The following is a 23,270-nucleotide window of genomic DNA, read 5'->3' as shown; positions in this document are numbered from 1 at the left end:
GGCGTCACGGGGGCCCACCGGGTACATGCTAATGTGTCCCAAGAGATGTCTTGGAAGCCTTGAAGGAATGGAGCCCCGTCACGCTTGGGCTACGTCTCTTTGTTTGGAAGTGCTCTACAAGGGTGCTGAAAAGCACCCTTTTCCACAGGGCTTCGTTCCTTCGTGAAGGCTGCCCGCCCAGGCTAGTGTGCTCAGTTTGCCTCCATCGAAATTCTCTCCCCCTACCTCTTGCCGTAGAAGGATTATTGATTATGTGTTTTGACACCACATGTAAGGAAGTGGGCTGAAAATGAGAACATTACAATTCTGTTTCAAGAAAAATAAACAGGCCAGGGCTGAGGATGTAAGGCAAACAAATGGCACAGCCTATAGAAATAAAGTAAGCCCGTATCTAGACGGCACCTGGGGGAACGTCCCAGGATCAGGGGTGAAGTTCGAAACTTCCCAAATCCGGAAAGGAGACAGAAAAATATCTTTCCTGGAGAGAGGGATTCATCAGATTCGTCTAATTTGTCTTGGAAACATTGTGTCCGTGAAGGGGGATGCCAGGACCACCTCGAGTTTGGAGTTTCTGACCTCAGGATGTCAAACCAACCCAGATGACGACGTGTTCCCAGTGCTTAGTTTGACCCAGGCTAGGACAGCAAAGACTCCTTCAAGTGACCGGTGCAAATTCAAAGACAACAACCAAGAGTCACGAAAGCACTCACACCTCGGCCTAGAGAACATACGGTGATTCCAGAAATGCAAAATGAATCACTTGCAATGAAGGGGAACGGACTGATAAGCATGTCTAAGGGGGATAGCTGAGAAATACCATGACGATTCTCCTATGGAAAAGAGACAAAGGTCCCAGAAAATGGAAGGCGAACAGAAATCACCCCTGGATAATCCACAATGAAAGATGATGTCCGTCTTTAGACAGACTCTGCTGGAACGTTTGAAAGGCAGAGAAATTCACAAGCCAAAAGACGGCAGCGAAGGTCAAGGCTGGGCTAAGTGGGAAGGGTGAGCTATGAGACTGCTCCAAGCGGGCCAGGAAACCGTGTGTCCGTGAAGCTTGCCGGGACAGCAGAGACACGATTATGACCAATCCTCTGACATCGCAGTGGACCCGAAAAACAACCTGGCCTCATCTACACAGTGCCAGAGTTGGGCTCAAGTAGCATATTCAAGTCCCATTGCCCTCAACTGCAGGTTGCCAACGGAACATGAAAGGGGCCGGCCGGTGGTGCAGCGGTGAGGTCCGCACCTTCTGGGTCGGTGGCCCGGGGTGGGCCGGGTGGACCCTCGGGTGGGCCTGCTCACCACTGCTTCAGGCATTCTGGGGCAGGCGTCCGAGGTAGTGTAGAGGCAGATGGGAAGGGACGTTAGCCAGGGCCAGACTTCCACAGCAAATACAGGAGCATTGCCAGCAGATGTGAGCTCAGCGATGCACTTCTGCCAGAGCAAAACCGATTCAAAGTTGCAAAGCATAGAGAAACTGAAGCTGAAAAGAAAAAGTGAACAACTGCATGCCAGTGAGAAGGATGAGATCTCTATGAAGAAACTTAGCAAAACAGGTGAAAGCCATGGCAATGGAAAACTAACAAACGTTGGGGGAAAGAAATTCAAGAAGACACAAGGAGAAAGAAGGAGATTCCAGGATCTAGGAGTGGAAGCAGCAACACACTGGAAACGTCCCTACCGGAGCAAGGAATCTCTGGATTCCATGCAATCCCAGTCAAAGTTGCAGCAATGTTTCCCACAGAGACAGAAGAGGGAATCCTAAAGCTTCTAGCCAGCAACAAGAGACCCTGACTAGGCAAAGGAATCCTCAGGAAAACGAAAAAAGCAGGACGTGGCACACTTTCCGATTTCAACCTATGGGACGAAGCACTAGGTACCGAGACGGCACAGTCTGGGCCCCAAAACAGGCACACAGACCCATGCAACAGAATCGAGAACCCAGAGCCCAACTCAAACGTACATGGACAGCCCATTTTCGACCAGGGAGCCAAGAGGAGACAGCGGAGAAAGGAGAGTCTCTACCATAAACGGTGCTGGGAAGCCTGCACAGCCACCTGGAACACAACGACAGTACACCATGATGTTACACCTGGCACACACACCACCTGAAATGGATCAAAGCCTTGAATGGCAGACTTGAAACCGTGAACCTTGTAGCAGAAGACCTAGGCAGAGTGCTCTTTGCCATCGGTCTGAGCCGCCTGTTTGGAAGAAGCAAGTCCGGCTGGGCCAGGGCAACCAAGTCAACAAGAAACCAACGGGACCACGTCAAATGCGGACGCTTCTGCCCAGTGAAGGAAACCATCGACTGAATGCAAAGATAGCACAACGACTGGGGGAGGATGTTTGCAAACCACACATCGGACAAGGGGTGAAAAGCCCAAAGATGCAATCAACTCGCACGTCCCCACAAGAAAAAAAAAAACAACAAGCCAATGAAAACCTGGGCAGAAGATGGAAACAGAGATTTCTGCCAAGAAGATCGAAAGAGGGCCAACGGGTGCATGAACACTTGTTCACCGTCATGAAGTCTCAGGCCAATGCAAATGCAAACTGCAAGGGCACAGCAGCTCACTGTGGTCAGAATGGCTATAAGGAAGCAGACAGGAAGCCACAAGTGTCAGAGAGGAGGTGGAGAGAAGGGAAGCCTCCTGCACCGTTGGTGGGAGTGCAGACCGGTGCAGCCACTACGCCAAGCGGTGTGGAACTGCCTCAGAACTTTAAGAATCCATGTCCCATATGATCCAGCTATTCCTCTGCGGCGTGTTGATCCAAAGAACTCGGAAACACTCCTGCCTAAAGACATGTGCACCGCTGAGTTCACCACAGCGTCGCTCCCACTACCCAAGACTTGGAAGCCTCCCTGGAGCCCAGCAAGGGACGAGTGCAGAAGGAAGATGGGCTATAGCCACGCAATGGCATACCAGTCAGCCGGAACCAAGGATGCAATCCAGCCACTTGTGACCACCAGAATGGCTGTGAGGGTTTTAGGGAAGTGAAACAAGCCCCAGGGAGCAAGGCAAGTACCGTAGGACCTCACTTAAGAGGAGAAGGAAAAACAAGCGGTCAGGAACAGGTGGCACGGGACATTTGATTGGGGGTTCCCAGAGACAAAGCGGGCAGGTGTGAGAGGGTGAAACAGATGATGAGGCACAAGTGTGTGGTGAGGGCCTGCTATTAGGCTTACGCAGGGGAAGATGATGTAAGCTACACGGAAGTCTACATCGATGAGGATGCAAATCGGAAAGATATAGGATGTTCTAATGCAGGGTTGCGGCAATAAATTCACCTAAAAGCAAAAAAAATCCAAAATGGGGTCCAGAATGACGGCATAAAGCTTTGGGGCTGAAAGAGATTAGAGAGGGTGAACTTCCAAGGCTGGAAAATCACCTCAAAATGCGTACTGATGCTACAGAAAGGTAGACCCTTCCAAATAGATGAAGAGGAATACTACCCACAGAACATGCTGCCTGCTAAACCCATGCACCAACGGAAAAGGTTACCGTCCAGGACGTTACTACTAATCACCTTCACGAATAATGCAAACAGGCCCACGTGTTCCCAAGCTCAGGCAAAAGGTTGGTCCAAAAGTCCAATTCAGGGCCGGCCCTGTGGCGGAGCGGGTAAGTGCCCACGTTCCGCTTGGCCGGCCCAGGCCTCACTGTTTCACATCACGGTGCAGATCACATTGGCAGTGTTAGGACATACAGATTTCATGGTACGGTGCGGACAGGGATCATAAACTAAGTAGCCATGGTGAGGTCAACCTTATCAATACGCACCAGAAAAAGAACCGTGAGGCTTTTACAATCCATGAACGCATCTGGTACACTTCCCCAGAGGAAGAAGGAAGGAAAACATGGGACCTGCCAAGGTGGAATCGGCAGAGTGCTAGGAGATGGCACGATCACTGCGCATCAGAGGACTGCCCGGGCAACTTCAACTTGGGAGGGAGTCCAGGACTTTCTCTGGGGAACGTCCACCCACTTGGCCATCTACATAAAATGTAAGAGGTAAAACCCAGGATAATCTTACAGGGCAGAAACCAGTGTCTAGAGAGAATGTAGCAGGCCTTCCAAAGTTCGAGGAGCAAGTCAGAAACCGACAAGAAATCGAGAAAAAGGAAACCTATCCTACCTGGAAAGGGTGAGGAGTCGGACTGGCCTGAGATCCTCCTCCACCTCACCAAAAATGTTTAGTGCCCCGTCATAAATGTTTAGAGGCCTGTCATAAATGTTTAAAACCTTACCATAAATACTTGAATCCCACCAATCAAAGCCTGTCCCAGGAGCACTTCCACGTGCCAGCCTATTCTCCCTAACCCCTTACATTTTGCCCCAAATCCTGAATCAGGGAGACAGCTCTTAGGGCACACGCTCCCTGTCTCCCTGCAGATCCATCTCGCAGAATCAAAGCTGACTCTCCCCCAAGGCTGGCGCCACAATCAATCGGCTTGTTTATGCAACACCACGCAGAGAACTCCAATTCTGTGCAGTAACACTACTCAGAGCTCCGTGGAATGTGACCTTTTCATAAAGCACTTTCTTCATTTGATGTTTCTATCAGTCCTGAGAAGCAATGAAGCAGGGGTTATTTTACAGATTTTTATAGATAATTTTGAATATTGTATAGGCGAGAAAACCAAGTCTGGGAGAATGCATCACTTCCAAATGTCAGAATCGGAACTAGAACCCAGGTGTTTGAACACCAAATCTAGCGTCCTTTCCCCCACACAGTGCTTCCCCCGCGGTGGGGATCAACACAGGTTTGTTGAAAACAAATGGGTGAAAATCATGAAAAGGTGAGCACAGTGGTAGCTATTCACCATTCTGGACTTGAAGAGTTCAGTTCTGAGGCATGAAAGTGTGTGCTACATACAGAAGGAATTCCATCCTAAATGACTTATTATTTTTTAATGTGGTATTTAAAGAAGCACTTTCTCAGCTAGGAGAAAAGTGAGCCATTCAAAGAAGCTCGCCTTTTCTGGGCCAGGGGCTCTGGCGCAGAGTGTCCAGGCAGGGGAGGCTGGGTCGGCGCCAGGTGACCTTCCAGGACGAATCCCCCTGCCCAGAGATAGCGAGGGAAAGAGAAGCTCCCCTTGGAAGGCCGCGGCTAGGTTGGAGACTTCACGCCCACGCCCCGAGTCCCGCCTGCTACTGCATTGCTGCGGCGCCCCCACCAGAGTAATAATGATTCCTGGGAGTCTCCTGGTGCCTCATACCCTCCGCTCCTCTTCTGCTCCAGTGAGCGTTTCCTCGGAGTCACTCTGGAACCTTTAGCCTGAGTCTCACCCTCGCCCATCCATTCATGTCCAAAAAATGCAGTCCAGGCCGGAAAAAGAGCCAGGACTTGAGGGAGGGGGTATGTTGGAGAGGCCAGAAGATGACTGGGTCCCCAGCGTTGTAGTGGGGCAGTGGCCAGTCTGTCCCAGGCACGGCTTCTGTCAGGTACCCACACCCCTGCATGGGCAGAGCTGAGGCCAGAGCCTCCTTTTCAGCTTAGAGCTGCCAGTCCTTCCCACTTCATTTCCTGTTAAAATGCAAATAGGACCAGCAGCCTTATTTGTAACAGCCCCAAATAGGCAACTACCTACTGTTCTTCAGTAAGGAACTAGGTAATAAAGAATGGTGCCCCGCAGGATGGTGCATACTGTGCATTCGTTAGGAAGAACCAAGTTGATCCAGGTGTGCTTGCATGGAAAGGCTCTCCAAGATACGAGTAAAAAAATTACATTGCAGAAAAATAATTGCACCACTGTTTTGTAACTAATGGGGTTCAGGGCAGGCTGCCTCAAGATGTTCCACTCTGATGTGTGTGGATTATTTTGAGCTGAAGACAATAAAGGCTCAGAAACACTTAGGAAGAACATTCAACCTTCCCCCAAACTGCCTAAAGAATTTAACATAGAAGCCCTGTTCCAAGAAGGAGCTCATACCATATGATAGCTATAGTATAATGTTAAATAGGTGTTGATGGAAAGACACCAACAAACCCATTTTTTGGCCCAGCAAAAGCTGTCTGACAAACATTTCCATTTCCATCTCCATGTAAATTGTCTTCCTCTCCTCTGAAATCCCAAATCACTACTCCCAACATCCTCCTTGTCTATGGATGAGGATATTTAAACAGGTAGCCTCAGCCAGATGGCTGAGTTACTCACTCTTTCCTGAGTTTCTCCCATATATACATGTTATTAAACTTTGTTTGATTTCCTCCTGCTAACCTGCCTTTTTAATTATTTGACCGGTCATAAGAACCTTAAGGGAAAGAGTGAGGGGAATTCTCCCACTTCCCCAACATAAACAATACATCTACGTGAATATACTATACACAACACACAAAGACTGTATTGTAAAGAGAAAGATCCGGTAGGGCACACCGAAAAGTGGGTTGGGGAAGTGAAGAGTCAATCTCAGTTTTTAAAAAATCTTTTATAATTACCATATATTTATATCTTAAGTGCATGACCTTTTTTTTAAAAAAAACTTTTTTTAGAACAGTTTTAGATTTTACAGAAAAATTGCGAATACAGAGTTCTCACAAACACTGTGTTATTCTGTTCTGTTATTAACATATTAGCATGGTGGTTTTGCTACAATGAATGAGCCAATATTGATGCATTATTAGCCAATATCCAGACTTTATTCAGATTTCCTTAGTCTTTACCTAATGTATTTTTACCAGGATACCACATTACATTTAGTTTTTATATCTTCTTAGGCTTCTCTTGGCTGTGACAGTACTTGTCTCAAATTTTCCCTGTTTTTGATGACCGTGACAGTTTTGAGGAGTACTGGTCAGGTATTTTGTAGAATATCCCTCAACTGGGATTTCTCTCATGTTTTTATTACGATTAGACTAGAATTATGTATTCTTGGGAGGAAGACCAGAACGGAGTACATACTATCACTGCTGGTTGATCACTTGACGTTGACCTTGATCACGTGGGTGAGGCAGTGTGTCAGGCTTCTCTACTCTCCCCACCCCCACCCCTATTTGCATACTGTGTGTGACCTTCTTAATGCAGAAAGTTTTCTTTACCTTAAAGAGAGTCACTAACAATGGCACATCGGGAAGATGGAAAGGGCTTGGGGAATTCCCTCCCCGCTAGTGCGGTGTAGGGCGGGATCCGTCGAGGGAGGTGGAGGATAGTAGAAGCTCCACGCCGACCTCCAAACCCTGGCTGTGCCCTCCTCAGTTCGGGAGCCGGAAGGCCTACGGCTTCCTTCCCCCGCCTCTTGGAGGCTGGTCCCCACCCACTGGCCTGGGCTCTCACCTGGGGGCGGGGCCGCACCCAGACCACGCCCCCGCCCCGCCCCGGGGCGCTTAGAGCGGCCGCGCCCGCTCAGTTTTCCCCACAGCGGGCTTCTCCTCCAGCCCCGCCCAGACGGCTGCGGCGTCCGGGAGTCCGGAGTGTCCCAAGTGCCCCTGGAGAGCGGGAGTGGGACGGAGCTTGAGGCTGAGCCAAGGCGCCGCACCCCGAACGCCCGCGGAGAGAGCGGCTGCTGCCCACATCCCCGTTCGTCCCACGCCGTCCCCCGCCCCGTTGTCCAGTGGCCCGGTGAGTGAGGGTCCCCAGCTGCCCGGGGGCACAGGACGGGGCGGCGGCTGTGTGCCGCGACCCCCGCAGATGAGGCCCGGACAGCCCCGCGCCCCCTCCCGGCCTGGCCCTGCGGCTTCCTGGTTGCACAGCATGGGGGCGGGGACGGGTGTAGAGCTGGTCCCGGACAGGCTGCCGCGGCCTGCCTGCTCAGCTAGACAAGCGGCGGGGGGTGCCCTCCCTGTGGGGTGGGCGGTGCACAGGCCGGACCCTGGTGTGTAGGGCCATGGGATTGTCCTGTGCGGCCTAGGCCTGCTTGGGACTGGGTGAACAAGCGACCAGAAGGCGACTGGCTGGTGTGGGGGATGGCCGGTGGCCCAGGGCCCTCTGACCCAGCTGAGTTCTCGAGAGTATGTGTGCCCTTCTGGGAAAGACTTGTGCTGAGGAGAGAGTAGAGGAGGCTGCCTTCAGGAACTTTCCTCCGGAACTGGAAGGACACAAATTCCTGGGAGCTGCTAGTGCTGGAGTTTGTAAGGCACCTTATTTGAGAGAACGTGGGATCCATCCAGGTGCTGTGTTCACCTGTGTTTACCGTCTCTGCCTTTCCCTCTTCTCCAATCTTAAACTACATTTTCAGGGAAGGATTCTTGGACTTTTATCTCTCCCTCGGCTCAGCCCAGCCCTCTGAGGGCTTAAAAAGGTAGAAACCCGTCTATTGGCTTAAAGGAGAGTTGTGAAGTTCGTCATCTAGAGACTGGAGAGGAGTTAAGCTAGCTAGTGCTAGCCTAAGCTGGCAGCAGTCTGCCCTAGACGTTTCTGTCCCCGCCCCTCTGATGAGTGACCTGTCTATGGAGACTGGGTGTTTTAGGACAGACCCTAGAAATCCATGGTAGCCAGCCACTCTGCTGTCGCCCCGCAGCCTTCCTTTGCTCCCTGCTGCCCTGACCTGGGCATGGAGTGGCTCCGTGAGGGGTGAGCCCCTGCCCTGCCCACACAACAGGAACAGAAGCTTGCAGGGCAGGGTCAGGCTGAGTCCAGGAGCTGGACAGGCAGGGCATGCTACTTTGCTCACTCCTGACTGGCCTGATTATGATCTTCATTCCTTCCTTGCTTCAGTCCATTGTTGGGGATTCTGGGAGGATTAACATGGCCTCTTCCCTCAAGGCATTCTCTGTGCTACAAGGGGTTCCCCGACAAGAGAGGCCAGCTGAGGTGCTAGGGCAGTTTGTTGCCCTGGCATTGGGTGCTCACTACCTTGGGCTCCTGCATCCCTCCTTAATCTCGTCTCTTACCAGTATCTGTGCCTTGGTTTCCTCATCTTTAAACTACGGGTACTAATAATACCTGCCTCCTGGGGTTATTGTGAGGATTCAGTGAGTTACTATATTTAAGGACTTTACAGCTCAGGCACTACAGAACAGTCAGAACAGGTGGTGACTGGTACACTATACCTGTGTGTTCCAGGTAGATGTCACCCAGATTAGACGTAAAGCTTACAGCTGGGCCTGGTGTGTAACTAATGATCTGTGAGTGTCAGCGATAGTAATATAATGATAATAATAATAGCTGTCACTCCCTTCATGCAACTGAAGATCCATCTGAGTTGAGCCACTCCTCTCCTAACCTGTCTCTCTGTCTTAGCTCATGGTGGAATGCCCTGCTTTCCCCATTTTTGCCTATTAATCACAGCCCTTATGGGAGCCATCGAGGTGCCTGCCTCATGTAGGTGCTCAGAAGATGTTGGTTGAGTGACAGTGGCAGGCCAGGGGAGTAAGATTTCTCTATTGGTAAAATATTAGACCTTGAAGGCTCGGTTTAGATAGGCAAAAAAAAAACACAAAACAAAACAAAAAACGGTGAGGAGAGTGAGATAGAAACTATTCCAGACTGAGAGCTGAGGGTAGACACTGGTCGAGAGGCCAAGTTGGAGTCCCTTTTGATTCCTTTATGTAGCCAGGTTGAGGATGATCGATAGGGTCCATTTCGATTGCTTTTGCTAGAAGGCCAAGATCAGTGGGAGATGCTGTGGTCATCTCTCTTCGCTGCCTCCTCCTGCCACCCCCCCACCCGAAAGCCTGTTCCTGGCACTTGGTCCCATGGGGGCAGTCGGGAGAGTCTGTGTGTGGGTGTGCTTCACAATCACAGACAAGCAAACAGGCTTAGGGTTTTCTGCATTTTTCTCTACAACACCTTCTGACCCCATTGCCCCTAGAACACCAGAAATTTGAGTGATGCCTAGATAGGAAAGCTCTTAGGGAAAATGAAGAAACTGAAGTTTCCTTGTTAGGAATTTGCATTTTTAAAAGGAGTTGTTGAAAGTAGTGGAACTTTCTAATAATCAGTGAAACCATACCGAGTTAGGCCAACTGATCCTGACCCTGTACTCCATGACATAAAGGTCTGATGTCACACAGTGGTGTGCTTGTGCTCCTGAAGGTCCTGTTGCCTTAGTGGAAAAGGGAGGACTCACTCTTGAAATTGAGAGGGAAGTCAGGTGCTGCCAGCCTCTTACACCTGGAGCATGGGTTGAGGCTGGCTTGGAGGGCAGTGAGATGAGAGCAGTCTGAGGGAGGGTGAAGAGGACGACCTCCAAGGCTGCTAACAGGGAGGCAGAGGGAGTATGGCAGATTAAGCCTGGGGAGTGGCATCTTTGAGGGAAAGTGGTGTGTATCTGGGGGGACTCATGATAGCAGATGTGAGCTTGTTGTGTCCACCTAAAAGGTCACAGCTTTTTTTAGGAAGTGGGTGACAAGGCATATTTCTGTTGAACTCAGCATACCCACTGTTTGCCTAGCCCTGTGCTGTGTGCACAAAAGCAGAGGCCACTCCCATCCTCCCTAGGTTGTCCTGGATTCCCCTGAGACATCGGACACTGGATGAGAACCAGGTCTGCAGGCTGGGGTAGATCATGAATTCTGTTCTGGACATGGTGCGTTTGAGATACCAAGTAGACAGGTGGGTCTGGGACTCAGGAGGGATATAGGCTAGAGAGATATTTTTGTCTAGGTTGTGTTTGATGTCAAGGGCATGGTGAGATTGAGGAACTCACCTAGAACAGCTGAGTAAAGGAAGATGAGCCTATAAAGGAGCCAGAAGGGGGAAGGAAAACCAGGACTGTGTCATATCACAGAAGCCAGGGTGAGTCTGCTTCAGTAGGAGGCATTGGTCAGCAGAGGCCATTGCTGCCACAGGAAGTGATGTGGAGGAGATTCAACACCTTAAGTTGTGGCTGTTTTGGTGGGATGATGGGAGCAGAAGCCAGGTGGGAATGAATGGGTGGAGGAGTAGCAAGAGGTGAGGATCTTGGGAGACTGAGTGTAGACAAGCTTTGAAAATGTCGGTTTTGAAGGTGAGGAGAAAGATTGGGTGATGCTGGTGGAGGACCACATTGAGGGGGTATTTGCTTCTGTTTCCTCAACCAGTCATCCTCCTATTCCCATTGCACCCTGAGAAGTTAGCAGTGTGGATGGCCTGTGGTCCCATGGTCCCCATGATAGCCAGATTTTTAGAAGGGATGGGTAAAATGAGATTTGCCTGCAAACCCCAGGGATAGGCCTGGGTACTGCTTCTCTCCCTTGGCAGTTCCTGCCTCCTTCCTGTAGGTCCGAGATAGACAGCTCTGACTTGCTGTTACACATTTCCTTCCCCTTTTGAGGCCACAGGAAGGACTTTCTCTGTTCCCCAAGGGATATGACAAAATAGTTAGTACACAAAAATGTTTCAGGGCCGTATGAAGACTGGGCCCGTCTTATGCTCTGTTCTATGCTTGCATTTTAAGTCGCATAAACTATTTCAGGGGACTGGAATGGCTAAGCCTTGTTGTACCATGAAATCCTAGTGAGTGGTTTTCTAAGTCCTATTTCCAGATAAAGGCAAATGGCTGGAAAAAACTCTCAGCCTACTGAGGCAGGATTGTTGAAAAGTCTTCAAAATATTTTTAATATTAATATTTTCACTTCTTGTTTTTCTTTGTCTTTACCTAATATGTCTTTACCCAACCCTTATTTTATTTTATTTTTATCTTTTTGGGGTTCCAGTTGACATAAATTTTTTTTCTTCATTTTTTTATTGTGGTCATAATAGCTTATAACATAGTGAGATTTCAGTTGTACATTATTGTTTGTCATACACCATATAAGTATGCCCCTTCACCCCTTAGTGCCTACCCTCCACCCCCTTCCCCTGGTAACCACTAGTCTCTTTGTCCGTAAGTTTGTTTATATTCCACATATGAGTGAAATCATACAGTGTTTGTCTTTCTCTGTCTGGTTTATTTCACTTTACATGATGCCCTCAAGGTTCATCCATGTGGTTGCGAATGGGATGATTTTGTCTTTTTTCATAGCTGAGTTGTATTCCATTGCATGTATATACCACATCTTCTTTATCCAGTCATCTGTCGATGGGCACTCGGGTTGCTTCCATGTCTTGGCTATCGTGGATAATGCTGCAATGAACATAGGGGTGCATAAGTCTCTTTGAATTGTTGATTTCCAGTTCTTTGGGTAAATATCCAATAGTGAGATAGCTGGGTTATATGCCAACCCTTAATTTTTAACCTTTCTTTCTCTCGTAAAAAAAAAAAAATTGGGGCCAGCCCAGTGGCATAGTGGCTTAGTTTGCATCCTCTGCTTCAGTGACCTGGGGTTCACAGGTTCGGATACTGGAGGCAGACCTATACACTGCTCATCAAGCCATGCTGTGGTGGCATCCCATATAGAGGAAGACTGGTACAGATGTTAGCTCAGGGACAGTCTTCCTCAGAAAAAAAAAAATGTCTATCTTGTAATCAGCACATGACTTGGGGTTTAGGGGGAAGATGGCAGAACGCAATGATAACAACAAAACAGATTTGGTAGTTTCTGTCTTTGCTAGAGAATTCAGACTGTTTGCCTCCCAGCTTGTGTGGATTTTATTCCTTGCATCTTATTTTCTTTTTTCTTTTCTATTTTTTTTGGTGAGGAAGATTGACCCTGAGCTAAGATCTGTTGCCAGTCTTCTTCCCTTTTTTTTTTCTTCCCAAAGCCCCAGCACGTAGTGGCATATCCTAGTTGTAAGTCATTGTAGTTCTCTGTGGGATGCCGCCACAGCATGGCCAGATGAGTGGTGCTAGGTTGGCGCCCAGGATCCGAACCAGTGAACCCTGCTGTGCTGAAGTGGTGCACACAAACTTAACCACTTGGCCACTGGGCCGGCCCTGCATCTTGTTTCCTATTTATTATTTGTTATATATTTGGTTGTTCTTTCTTTCCTGACTTCTGCTATCTTGGTTAAGTTTTTCATCATCTTTCTTCCCCACCCTACCTGCATTAGGATTCAGATTTGGTCATGAATTAGGAGAAGAGCTGCTCGCTCTCTCTTGAGAAACTGGAGTTCAGGGTTAGTAAGTGTCTGTTCCGTGAAGTTGTCTAGGCACCAGTCTCCTTGGGTAGAGTTGCTTCCAGCATTCTCCAGGGCTGGAGTTTTCAAACTTGAGCATGTATGAGGTCTGTGGTGAGGTTTGTGAATTCTCATTTCTGACAGGTGCCCACACAGTGCTGAAGCCACCAGTCTGGGCACCACACTTTGGGTAGTGCTGCTCTAAGTGCTTCCCTACCCTGTGTGGCCCAGGACAGCTGACTTTCATGGCATGGCCCTGCCTAGCTCCCAGGGAGGCTCGGAAATATAGCCCTTATTTGGGGTCGCCATGTGCCAGGCTGTTAGGGAAGCAAGAGGGGGCAGATGGTTGAGGGGGATAACCAGACATTTCTGGAACACCACCCACTGCTCTCCTTAATTTGGAACCAGTGCTGTGCTTATCAGTCTTGCCATTGGTTAAGCCAGTATTCCTCAGTTAGGAAGTGGCAATGGTATGTCACAACAGTGGCCAGCCAGCAGGCAGTGGAAGCGTGGCAGCTTCGATCCTGTGGGCTGGTGAATAAGAGGCAAGCTTGTGTTCTGAGAGTCAGCAGCTTCCAGGCTGTTCCCGATAGTCACGTCTGGCAGCTGTGCGCTCTGCCACTTGGAGCCACCTCCTGATCTTACAGGCCCTATGGGGTTAGGTTGGCCCCTCCAAGACTCACCTTCAGGTTGGAGAGTATCTGGCTGTGCTTCTTCCTCCCAGCTTGACTTCCTCACTTTAAGGTATTACACACAAGTGACTTTCCAGGAGAGTTTGGGGGCAAAGGGCATTTGAACCCTGAACTGAGCTGGGGCTGTTGGTCCGTGCATCTCCTGATACCCTAGAGAGATCAGAACAAGTGTCTGCCGACCCCTACTCTCTGCTGTTGTTAACTCACAGGGAGGTGAAGCTGGAGAGAAGCAACTTTACAGAGGCCTCCCTGGAGCAGATGATGCTTTCTGTGTGGCTTGATTATATGGGACTTTATTTGGGAGGCAGCAGAGTCACTGTGTCACTCTCTCTTTCCCAGGGTAGCCTTTGCATTTCCCAAGCTGCATTCTCCAGCCCAGGAAGGTGGATTGGAGCCCTGAGGTGTGCTGGCTGGAGGGGAGCCATCGTGCGCCGTGGTGTATCAGCCTGGAAACTGAGAAACATGGTTCTAGTGTGTGTCCTGCCCCCAGCTGATCCTGAGACCTCAGGCAGGCCCCTTCTGCTCTCTGGGCCTCGGCTCCCACCTCAGTAAAATAAGCCAGTTGAACCAAATGATCTCATGAAGGCCCCTTCTGTTTCTGACGTTCTAGGATTTCTATGTGATCCAAATGCCAGTGCACTGGGAATTGACTTTATTTCTAAGACGTGTCTTTCAGACCCAGCTTGGCTCAAGTTCAGCCCCTTGGTGAGGCCTGGACACTGCCCCCTTGCCACTCTCCCAGCCTTCTTTGCTCCGGTGCCAGCCCTTGGAGGCAGGGTCTGAGCCACTGCCTGGCTAAGGATTGACATAGGCTCCAGCTATTCTTAATTCATGGCGCGTAGCTAGGGAGTTGAATGTTTAACAGTACGTTCCTTAGGCTTTTTGTTCAGTCTGGGAAAAATATGGTCAGGGTTGGTGGAATGCTGCCCTAGGCTCTGTGGCTTGCTTCTGTGGCCTACTGGCACTCATGACCCATACCTCAGAGGTGAGGCAGAGCCCCATGAAGGCAGGGCACTAGGGCTCTGCAGTGCCTGCAGAGGGGAGGGCCATGTACACCTTCCCAGCAGAGTGAGGGATGTTCATACACCCTCCCAAGTCACTTGAGGTCCTGCCTTGCTGTGGGAGGGAGAAAGGGGAATGTCTTCCATGTGTCTTCTCTACCCCTAGAATTCCTGGAGCCCGTGTCCCAGAAGCCCTGATCAAAGAGGTCGTTGGAACAGGTGCCACCCAGGGTGGAAGAGATCAATCAGGGTCCACTGGTGTCCTGTTGGTGTGTGTCAAGGACCTCACTGTGCCCAGCCCTGTGCTAGCTGCTGGCAGGAGGTGGAGAGTGCTGTCCTATGGCCTGGGCACGGACTCTGTCACTGAGAGGCCTAGGAAAAAGTAATCCTGGCTCTAGCACTGGTTGGGTGTGTGACGCTTGCTTGTCAAGAATCATCTCTGAACCCTAGTTCCCTTGAGGTGATAATACCTACCTTGGAGGAACACTGTGAAGGTTAATGAGGTAATATATGTACCTATTATAGGTACTGGGAAAAGGGGAGTATTATTAGAACACTAGAGGACATAGGAAACATTTTAGGTCAAGTGCTGATAAATTCCAGGAAGAGCGATAATGTGGGTGAGGAGATCAGGGTGGGCTTCCTGAAGGATTTAGGGCTCCATCTGTCCTAAAGGAAGGCCAGGATTGACATAGGCTTAAGGAAGGGGTAAAGGAGACAAGGAAGACAGACCAGGTAGAGGGACTATCTGAGCAGAAGTCATGAAGATGGAAAGTGCTGAGATAATGGCTTGGCTGAGCTTCGGACATGCATTTCCTGCAGTTCTTTCCATCACATATGTATCTGTGGGAACCTTCCATTTTCTTGCCATGGCACAGTGTAACTCTTGGCCCACGGCCCTTTAGCTGAGCTTAGGCTCCCTCCTGCACAGGGGTCAGCCCATAGTGGAGATCTGAGAGAATCTTCTCCGCTAATGTGATCTATAGGCTCTGGTAGGGATTTCTTTTCAGCTTCCAGCTGTACAAGGCTGGCTGGGGCCTTTGTCACCATTAGAAGAGCAGCCATGGGTAGTTGCAGGAGAGGTTTCCAGGGGCTTCTAGGTAAGGCAGGGGTACCTCAGCCATATGGAGCTGGAATAGATACTCTCTCAGGTCTTCTGGGTCTGAAGGGACTGAGCCTTTCCAAGAACTTGGCGGTGGTGTATCAGGGTCTCCCTAGTAGAGCCCAGGGCTCTCCCTGATGCCTTTAGATCTTTATTTAGTTTTATCTGCCACCCCACTTCCCCCAATTTACTGTGAGAGAGGATCTGTTAGTGACTTTCATATGGAGGTGAGATGGCTCATCGCATCTTAACCAGCAGGGCCCTGGATGACATTGGTTTCTCTGATTACAAGTGCAGCTGTCTGCAGGGACAGCCCAGTGGGGACAGTGGGCAGCTGATGCAGGCACACCTGGCTGAAGGGGACAGCTCCTGTAGCCCTAGCTGTGTGCTACCATATGGAAATGGACATGTTGCCAGATCTCTTATTTTTCCATTTAAAAAAAATTTAAATCAGGTGAGAGTCTCTTTTCAGACCTACCCCCTCCCTACAAAGAAATGAATGTTCGTCAACTACAAAATCTTCCCAGAGCCCCAGGTTCTGGGCAGCACAAGTCGACAACCACAGATCCCTCACAGGTTCACTTGTTTTGTAGGTGAGGGAGGGAGATGCCCAGGAGAGCCTTAGGTTTGCCAAGGTCCGTCAGAGAGAAGCCAGCTTTCTAGACACCCCTCCCACCCTTCCTCTCAGTTCCCAAAGAGCAGACGTCTTGATTCTCAGCCTTCATCTCTATTCTTGCTGGGGGAATGGCTCTTCAACGTGGCGTGGGTATTTTCCTGTGACTGCTCTTTGTGTTTATCGCCCCGTCTAGAGGGAAAGCCTGGTGCAGGCCAGGACTTCTTTTCCCCTTCTGTCCCTGGGGAGTCTAGCCCAGCGCTGAGTGCCTCTCTGAGCCCAGAAGTGGAATTACTGTGAATCTAATGAAATTTCATTCTCAGCTTCAGCCATCCCCCTCATGCCCCAGTGGCCCTTCCAAAGCTCTAGGAGGGGCCCTAGCAATGAACTCACAAAGTCATACAGTATTGTAAAATTTGCAAAAAAAGAGATATTGTGTATTCTTTTTCTTGAAGAAGGTCTCTAAAACTGCATAAGCTCCACAAAACCTGGACCTCCCCCCTTAGATGCTGGTAAAAACCCAGCGATTGGCTGGCATCCTGTCTTCTGGACAGTGAGCTCTTGGCTTAGGGGCAGGAGGTGGGGGTCCTGGGCCATTCCTGTTAGGATCTTGCTGTGTCACCTTGGCATGTCACTTCCTCCTTTCTGGTTGTCAGTTTCCCCACTTGTGAAATGAGAGCTGAGGTGGGGTGGGTGGGAATGAACTGAGTCATCTCTAGGGCTGAGTGACCTCTGGCATCTCAGTTGTGTGATCCTGGCTGACTGGGTGTGATTGCCCCGCCCATGCAGATCACACTGCTGAACCTCCCCCCATTGGAGTATTTGCATTGCTGGCTAGGTGGGGCTGGCCTGGCCACACAGGTGACTCATGTTGACTGATAATACAAGTGAGCAAAGCTTTATTGAGCTCTTATTTCTAGACATGCAGGAAAGGTGAGCACCTGGTCCCTCCTTTCTTGGTTAATGGTCTTTTTGTGATCTTGGTGGTTTATTGCTTTCTTTGTCAAAGAAAGTTTGCTGAGTTAGGTATACTTGTGCACAGATCTCTTGTTTAAAGAAAGCAGAGGCCTTTTTGAAGAGAATATCATGGGAGGATCTGGAGGGAAAGACAGAAGCAATGGTCACTGTATGTATTAGTTTTCTATTGTTGCCATAAAAGACCATAATCTTAGTGACGTAAAACAACACAATTTTTTTGGTGGTAAAGTATACATAACATAAAATTTACCATTTTAGTCATTTTTAAAAGGTATACAGTTCAGTGGTGTTAAGTACATTCACATTATTGTGCAACCATCACCACCATCCATCTCTAGAACTTTTTCATCTTTCCAGACTGAAACTCTGCCCCTATTAAACAATAACACTCCCGTCCCCCCTTCTTCTAGCCCCTGGCAGCCGTAGTTCTACTTTTTTTTTTTAATATCTTTTTAAAATTTTTATTTATTTATTTATTTTTTGAGGAAGATCAGCCCTGAGCTAACATCTGCTGCCAATCCTCCTCTTTTTGCTCAGGAAGACTGGCCCTGAGCTAACATCCGTGCCCATCTTCCTCCACTTTATATGTGGGATGCCTACCACAGCATGGCTTGCCAAGTGGTGCCATGTCCACACCCGGGAACCGGCGAACCCCGGGCCGCCGAAGCAGAATGTGCACACTTAACCACTCAGCCTCGGGGCCGGCCCCCACAGTTCTACTTCTGTCCCTGAATTTGACTACTCTGAGTACCTCACATAAGTAGAATCATATAGTATGTATCTTTTTGTGACTGGCTTGTTTCACTTTCATAATGTCCTCAAGGTTCCTCCATGGTATAGCATGTGACAGGATTTCCTTCCATTTTCAGGCCAAATAATATTCCTTTATGTTTATACCACACTTTGTTTATCCATTTTTCTGTTGATGGACATTTGGTTTGTTTCTACCTTTTGGCTCTTGTGAATAAAACTGTTGTGAACATTGGTGTACAAATATGTTTGAGTGCCTGCTTTCAGTTCTTTTGGGTATATAGCCAGAAGTGGAATTGCTGGATCAGATGTTAAATTTTTTGAGGAACTTCTGCTACTGTTTGCCACAGCGGCTGTACCGTTTGACCACATGACTTTTCTATCTTACAGTTTTGTCTCATGGGTCTCATGGTGTTTATTGGCAGGGTTATATCTTTTCTGGAGGCTCTAGAGGAGAATCTGTTTGCTTGTCTTTTTCAGCCTCTGGAGGCCATTACATTCCTTGGCTCATGGCCCCCTTCCTCCATGGATGGAAACCCTCTCATGCTTCTTATTTCTTTCTTTTCATCCTTATTTCTCCTTATTCTTTCTTTTCATCCTTAACCCAGGCAGGAAATGCTCTCTGCTCAGGAAAGGACTCATGTAATTAGATTGGGTCCACCTGGATAATCGAGAAGTTGGTAACCTTAATCACATCTGCAAAGTCCCTTTTGCCATGGAAGATAACATTTTCATAGGTTCTCAGGGATCAGGGTGTGGACTGTCTAGGATGGTTTTGAAGGACCTACCTGATGGTGCCTTCATCTCAGGCTTTGAAAAACCCTCCCCTCTCTGCTCTTCCCCTTCCCCACATTGTCCTGAGGTACCCTGTGACCATAACAATTGGTTAGGTATGGCACTCAGTGTGTGGGCTGACATCTGGTAGAGACTGAACAAGTTTGGGTGTATGTCTAGGATCTTTGACGACCCTTTTTCCCCTCTCTAAACGTCAGAGCTTGTCCTGTTTGGCCACTCGGGAGAGAATGACATTGGGTGAGTTGGTCACAGAGTGAAGAGAACTGCCCACACTTTACAGAGGTCTTTCCTGATCTTACGTCATTTAGTCCTCACAGTAACTCCAAGGTAGGTGGGCAGATCATATCTTTGCAGACAGCTTAGAAGTTCAGAGAGGTTAAATTGTCTAGTGAAGGTATGGTGGAATTAGGACCCAGATCCTAGCTCCCAGGCTAATACTTCTTAGGGAGTAAGTTAAAATTAACCTAGCACCTCCTATATGCTAATAAACTACGTGGTGGATAGCTATATATGTATATATCAGTGCATCAGATCCTCACAGCCGCATAGTAAGGTGGATGTATTTTTCCCAGTTTTACAGAAGGACGTCAAGTGACATGCCCAAGGTCACATAGCCTGAAAGCGGTAGAGCTAGAATTGGAATCATTGTCATTGGACTCCAAACCCTGTTCCTAGCAGCTGTGTTGGAAGATGATGTCAGAGCTGTGTGGACCATGGGTAAAAATTCATTCAGCAGAACGGAGAAGTCTCTTGTGACCATCCTGTGATGTTTGTGGCTCTTAGTGGAGGGAGGGTGGGTTGTGTGAAGATGGGGGAACTGGCATAGGGTGTGGGCGAGAGTAATTTGGGGTGGTAAAGGGCCTGTAGAGAATCTGGGGATGGATGTTATCAGACCCAGTGTCAGTGATGCTTAGGCTGTGTGACCTGGGATGAGCCACTCTCACCTTTTCCCATCCAGACGTGGGAAGAGTTCAGAGAAGGAGCTCCCCAAGTTCCCTTCCAGCTGAGCACTGAAGGGTCACGTTGTGCAGTCAGTAACTGCTGCACCCCTGTGGGCCAAGGTGATCCTGGGGAAACGGTGCTTGGGTTGGATTCTGCAGGAAATGGAGAGCCTTGAGAGCTAAGCGGGGGTTGAGGGGAGACAGCCTGGAGGGCTCAGATGCCTCTGGGACTTGTGCTTGATTGACATCTGCTGGTCCCTCCTACTTTGTTTCTCAGGCTGGTCCTGGGAGGAGCCCCTTCTGATTAGGTGGTGTAATTGGGAGCAGCTTCCCCCATGTGAAAGTGGTGAAACAAAGACACAGATGTGTCTCTCCAGCCTGAACTGTACTTAGAAACACAACCCACAATTTCCCTATTTTTCCGGGGGGATGGAGTATTTCCTTAGGTCCGGACCACACCTTGGACTTAGGACTTGGGTAGGGGACTTTTTCTGTCGCTGCTACTGTGTCTGTCACAAGAACTTTGGCACCTACGAGGACCATGGCCTGAGCCCCTTCATGTTCTGGGCCTGGGTGTCGCCAGATAATGACACCATATCTGGGTTCACCTTCCCCCTCTGTGGCCTGCTTTCCACTCCTCAGAAATCCTGAGTTGGGGTTGGCATTTGACTAAGTGTTGGCTTACCTGGAAGCCCATTTGGTGTGGGCAGGTCTCAAAGGGGACTGTTCCCATGAACAGGAAGGACCCAGGTTTGCCAGAGAGCTGTGCTGTGGAGGAGTTGGTAGAGAGGTCTCACCTGCCAATCTGTGTGTGCTCCCGGTACCTTTAAATAGTCCCTCCTGCCTCCCTCCCCTTCTCGGTTCCAAGGACCTAGTCTGGAAAGGTCCCGAGAGGAGAGAGATGGTTTCTGTCCTGGCAGGGGCACAGAGTAGAAGTACTGACAGCAGACTGCTGGCTGTTTGCAGGGATGGGCTTTGTGCAGACCAAGGCACAGGTCCCTCCTCCCAGGCAGGTTTTCTCTCCAAGAGGCCTTTTCAAAGTTGCTCCCCCCTCATCCTCCCCCTACTGTCAGCTTCTTGTCTTTACACCCCCCTCCCCCCAGCATTCCTGGTGCTTGAACCAAGCCCCTGGGCACCTGGCTTATAGAGGGGATGGAAAGAAAACATTGCCAATTTCCTGTTGGTGGTTTCTCCTTGGGGAGATTGGAAAAGCCAACACAGCCATTCCCAGGACTTGCTGCTACAGGGCTGGGCTTGGTTTCGGAGAAGGAACCAGCACACTTTGCTCCACTCCTCCCCTCCCCTGCCATTCACACTGTCCTGACTCTCCCCACCTCTCCTGTTACTCCCCTATCCCACCCCCTCCCTGCCCCAACGTTTCTCATCCTGAGTATTATCAAATGGCCCAGGGTCCTCTGGGACCCTCTAATCCTCTTTGCTATTTTATATTGGGGAAACTGATATAATGAGAAGTTAAATGATATAATGAGAACATATTTGATATTAAACTATTAGTATCTGCATTTTATAGATGTGGCAAACTGAGGCCCAGAACAGTTAAGTAGCCTGCCCAAGATCACGCACCTAGTAGAGAACAGAACTGGATTTGAACTTGGTAGTTTGGCTTCAGAGTTTGTTCTTCCCAACACCCTATGCTGCCTTTAATGAAGTACCTGGGATCGTGGTGAAACAGGTATTTCTACTTTCCGTCTTTGAAATCCTAGTTTCTGGGGCCAGCAGGCTCTGTGAGGAAGTACAGCAGAGGGGTTAAAAGTCCTGGGCTTTGGAGCCTGGCTCTCTGGGTTTGAATCCTGGCTCAGTCATTTACTAGCTGTAACCTTGGGCAGGTTACATAATCTCTCCATACCTTGGTTTCCTTATCTCTAATATGGGGATCATAATCTTAGTATTTGTCTTAATGAGTTGTCGTAAAGTTAACTTTCATGTAAAGCACTTAACAGTGCCTAGTACATAATAAGTATTCAATAAATGTTAACTAATATTATTTTTGCCTAATGAGTTTTGGAAATTTGGGCATAAAGTTAAGCAGGCTCTTTTGTTATAGGACTTCTCAGGACCTTTATTACGCTATCATGAATTGGCACTTTCCTGGAAGGGGATATAGCAGGCAGCATTTTCCAACGCTTTTGGACAACCAATCTTTCTCTCTCTTTTTTTTAACTGGGTACCTGATAAATTCTCAACTTGCACAATGTTAAGATGGTGTCCAAGAACACGGTTCGGGAAGCACTGTACATCATGCTTCCTGTTTGTGCTTCGCAAGGCTGAGCTGGACATGGAGGGTCAGGTTAGGCCTGAGCAAGACTTTGAATGACTGTATGTAGCAGAGCTGGGGCTGTGCCTCGCTTCTCTTGTCCCCTCCCCACAGGATGGGGAGAAGGAATTGGCGTGAGCCAAGGTACCTGAGGGTTTCTGGAACCTCCTTGCCATGAGGAATGGTCTTGGCTGACCTGGTTCAGAGCACAGTTACTGCACTGTCTTCCTTCTGTCCTTGGAGGAGTCTTAAAGTAAGTCACCAATGGCAGCACCAGCTGGGACCACCAAACAAACCAGCCTAGCCCTGGTTTAAAATGGTCACAGGTTTGCACAATGGCACTGTTAGGGGAAGGCAGGCAAGCTCTGCTCTCAGCAGACTAAGTTCTACCATGGACCCTTTCCCTATACATTTGTGACTTGAGTAAGCCATGTCCCTGATGTATTTTAGGTCCAAAAGCAAGGTGGTTGGAAGCTAGAGAATCTTCAAGATCGCTTCCAGTGTGGCATCTTGGGTGTCCGTAAATCTAGGATTGGGGTGAAAATCTAAAGAGGTATCCCCTTCAGGAGTCCTAAAATCCAAGAGGAAGGAAGAGTCCTGAGGGGTGAAGCCCCCTGTCATGCACATGGCGTAGGGAGGTTGAGGAAGTGAGGGCCTGGCTTCAGGTCACTGGTTGGGATCCTTTTCCATTTGAGATTCTTGGAACTGGACTACCTTAAGTAGACGTTTCTGTATTGCCTCAGGCCCCATTTTTATCCTGCTCTGGGTCGTTGCCTCCTGTTGTCCAGCGCAGTGACCCGGGGAGGAATGTGCCCAGCACTCCCAGGATGGTGTTATGGAGGCCGGGAGCTTCTTGGACTAGCTGAGGGCTGACTAACTCCTCATCTCCCCAGCAGCGCCAGGAGGTGCACCAGGTAGGAATGTAGATAATTCATTACTCCTGAGCCCACCCAAACTGAGTTTTGTACTGGAGTGAGGAGAGTTTGCCGACAAGCAAATCTTTCTTGTTTTAAAAAAGTTATACATATGTATATGAGCAAACTATATAGATACATATATGCATATACATTTATGTGTTTTTTTTTTTTTTTGGTTTTGAATTATACATTAGAAACTGCTCAGCGGTGACCTTCGGTAGGGGCTTAAAGGGGAAAGTGACTTTTCCTTTTTATTTTGTGCCTTTCTGTTCTATTTA

At 49.0% G+C, this 23,270-nt stretch overlaps 1 protein-coding gene across 2 annotated transcripts in view; it reads left to right on the top strand.

Moving 5' to 3' along the window:
- The first annotated feature begins 7,323 nt into the window (after positions 1-7,323).
- LOC139041249 (annexin A11-like) overlaps positions 7,324-23,270 on the top strand; it is a 41,539-nt gene continuing 25,592 nt past the window's right edge. For both annotated transcript variants that reach the window (XR_011496067.1, XM_070491532.1), the window contains exon 1: positions 7,324-7,570. The gene's annotated coding sequence lies outside the window, so the exon portion shown is untranslated. The remainder of the gene's footprint in view (positions 7,571-23,270) is intronic.

The sequence above is a fragment of the Equus asinus genome, chromosome 20 (assembly GCF_041296235.1).
Source record: "Equus asinus isolate D_3611 breed Donkey chromosome 20, EquAss-T2T_v2, whole genome shotgun sequence".
In the NCBI taxonomy this organism is placed as follows: Eukaryota; Metazoa; Chordata; class Mammalia; order Perissodactyla; family Equidae; genus Equus; species Equus asinus.
Note: the sequence above shows the minus strand (reverse complement) of the source record. Positions and strands in the feature narration are given on the sequence as shown.